This window comes from Nyctereutes procyonoides, unplaced genomic scaffold (assembly GCF_905146905.1).
Source record: "Nyctereutes procyonoides isolate TBG_1078 unplaced genomic scaffold, NYPRO_anot_genome, whole genome shotgun sequence".
Lineage (NCBI taxonomy): Eukaryota > Metazoa > Chordata > Mammalia > Carnivora > Canidae > Nyctereutes > Nyctereutes procyonoides.
Window position 1 is genome coordinate 58,259,499 of NW_026575049.1, and position 3,261 is coordinate 58,262,759.

Genomic DNA, 3,261 nt, shown 5'->3' on the forward strand with positions numbered 1-3,261 from the left:
CATACACATTATTTTACTTTTTAGAACGCATTACCCATTGTAAGTCTGGTATCTCTTTCCACTTTCAGACATCAAATTGATGTTGTGCCATTTGTCTCCTGGAGGCAATTTTTGAGATTATAAAAGTGTGCAAGGGACATGAAAATGGGGCCTAGATGATTTGGAACTGACAGAATTTTCAGCTCATGGATACTGAGAAAGAACAGAAGCTGTTGGTATCAATGGCTGTTTGTTTTTGTGACACTTCGAGTAATAAAAGCAGCAACATAAATTCTGGGTTGGTTTTGTTCCCCATTGAACTTTTACTCTAGGGACTGAAGAATCTCTTTGTACAGCTGTGTAAATACTATGTTACCATTTGGCACAAATGGGAGGTTGGTCTTAGAAACCTCCACTTGTGAAGCATGGAATAAGCATAAGGACTAGAATGGGTGTGGGTTAGAAAAGAAGAGAGGAGCAGGAGCTCCCCAGTTTAGGGTTATTCTGTATGGATGTTTACTGCTATTGTCGGTCCAGTATATTTTTATTTGGGTACTTGCTTGCTCTTTTTTCTACCTAATAGCTTTGATTAAGCTGTCAAGCACAGTGCCCTGTCTTCTGTCCAATAGGGTATATACTAGTGGTCCAACAATTGTGAAATGACAAGCAATAAGAAAAAAAATGAAAAATTGACTATACAACATGTTTTTAAATGTTTAAAAAATTATAAACAAAATCAAAGACATCTGATTAATCTGGTTAAAAATATATATATATATTTTATTTATGATAGTCACACACACACACAGAGAGAGAGAGAGAGGCAGAGACACAGGCAGAGGGATAAGCAGGCTCCATGCACCGGGAGCCCAACGTGGGATTCGATCCTGGGTCTCCAGGATCGCGCCCTGGGCCAAAGGCAGGCGCCAAACCACTGCGCCACCCAGGGATCCCCTGGTTAAAATATTTTAAGACATATTGCATATAGAGGTCCCCAATACATAATGAATTCTTAAAATTAGAGTAGAAATTTAAAAAAAAACTAGTAGAAATTAGGAAGAAGACATAAATAGATAATGCATAATAAAAAGAGTCCTTAACCATGGAAAGGGTTCCAGTGTCTCCACATCCTCACTAACACTTCCTATCTTTTGTTGTTTTATTAATAGCCATCCTAACTGGCATGAAATGATATCTCACTGTGGTTTTGATTTGTCTTCCCTTGATGATTAGTAATGTAGAGCATCCTTTCATATACCTGTTGGTCACTTCTATGTCCTTTTTTTGAGAAATGTCTATTCAAGACCTTTATTTACTTGTTTTTTTGTTTGTTTTGTTTTTTTGTTTTTTGGTATGAGTTGTAGTAGTGAATCTGGTGGATTATGCCAAGTGAAAGAAGCCAGTCACAATAAGAGGTGCCTAAATTGTCCAACTCATAGAAGCAGAGAATAAAACAGTGGTCACCAGGGGCCAAAGGGAGGGCGAAATAGGCAATTCTTCAATTGGGATAAAGTTTCAGACATGCAAGATGGACTAGTTTTAGAGATCTGCTGTAGAGCATGATATTTATAGTCAACAAAACTGTGATGTACACTTAAAAATTTAAGAGGGTAGTTATTATATTAAGTAGTCTTACCACAAAACACAACATGGAACAAAACAAAGATAAAATATCCAAAGGGATAACAAAAAAGCTTTTGGAGATGGGGGATATGGCTATTGCCTTGATTGTGGTGATGGATTCATAGGTATATGTGTATGTCTAAACTCATTAAATATGTGCAAATTTTTTGTATCTTCATTAAACCTCAGTAAAGTTGTTTAAAACAATAACAAAACAAAAACATAAAAAGGCATCCCCTTTTGTCTCATTGCATTGGAAAGAGCAAGATGGGTCACCAGCAACTCTACTGGAGCCACCCGAGGAAGTTTGGCCAGGGCTCTCGTTCTTGCCCCGTCTGTTCAAACCCGCACGGTCTGATTCGGAAATACGGCCTCAACATGTGCCGCCAGTGTTGCCGTCAGTAGGCCAAGTATATAGGCTTCATTAAGTTGGATTAAGTGAACTTCCTTGAATGGGTCATCCAAGATACCTACCTTAACTGCAGATGTCCAAGATACCTACTTCAATGCCGACTCATTGTACATAAAATAAAAATACTCCAATTATGAGTGTTTTAATGTGAAAAAAAAACATAAAAAGGCATCCAACTTCAGGCATGATTAGAAAAATTAAAATAAAAATTACACAGGTTCCATTTATGACTCTTTCTAATTGACAAAAATTAAAACGACTTGATTATCTTGGCAAGGCTGAAAAGCAACCAGAATTCTTACATATTGCAGGTGGAAATGCAAGTATATAACTGGATAGGACTTTGTCAATATTTAACAAAACTATGTATTTATTTGCCTCTTGACTCAATAATCCCACTAATAGGATTTACCTGAAGATACACCTCCAATAATATAAAGATATGAATGTACAAGGTTATTCAGTATTGTTTTGAATTATAAACTATAGGACTCAACCTAAATGACTATACATAGGAAACTGATTAAATGAACTATGATACATTGACACATGAAGCATAATGTGTCTTTAAAAAAATCTTTAAAACTGATATGTAGCGACTTTCAGATTATACTATCAAGTTTTTAAAAGGCAAAAGAATAAAAAATCCAATATATATTATTAAGTGAAAATTAGTGTCTATACAAATGAATATGCTATCATTTATGTACGAAAGAGGGAAAATAAGAAAATATAAATGTGTTTGTTTTTTTGAGGAAGAAGAAACACAAGATATAAAGCAAAAACTAATGATATAAGCCTCATATTATAGGAAATAAGTGATAGTAGAGTGGATGATTGGAATAGAGTAGAAGGGATGAAGGTAACACTTCTCTGAAAATACCTCTCCATTAAGTTCCGACTTTTCGAAACAGACAATGTTTCCTACACTCAAAAATAGATTATTAAAATTAACATGGATATAGGGAAGCCAACATGGAAAACAAATAGAAACCAATGAACCTAAATATATATTATAATAAATAGCATAACCACAGTGAGGGGGAGAAGAGAAAGAAAAGAATTAACCTAAAAATTTTTGATAAACAGAATTTTCACTATATACTCTAAGGTTAGAGATACAAAGAATTAGATACAGATATTGAACTCAAGTTAGTAAATGGAGTTTTCAAAGGTGTATAGATTAGCAATTCTGAAAGTGTTTCATGTGTATCCCAGATTTAAGCTAATAAGTAGATTGCGCACAA

General features: G+C 34.8%; 1 pseudogene; it reads left to right on the forward strand.

Annotated features, from left to right (window-relative positions):
• Positions 1–1,864: 1,864 nt before the first annotated feature.
• On the forward strand, positions 1,865–2,098 carry LOC129512061 (40S ribosomal protein S29-like; annotated as a pseudogene).
• The last annotated feature ends 1,163 nt before the right edge of the window (positions 2,099–3,261 follow it).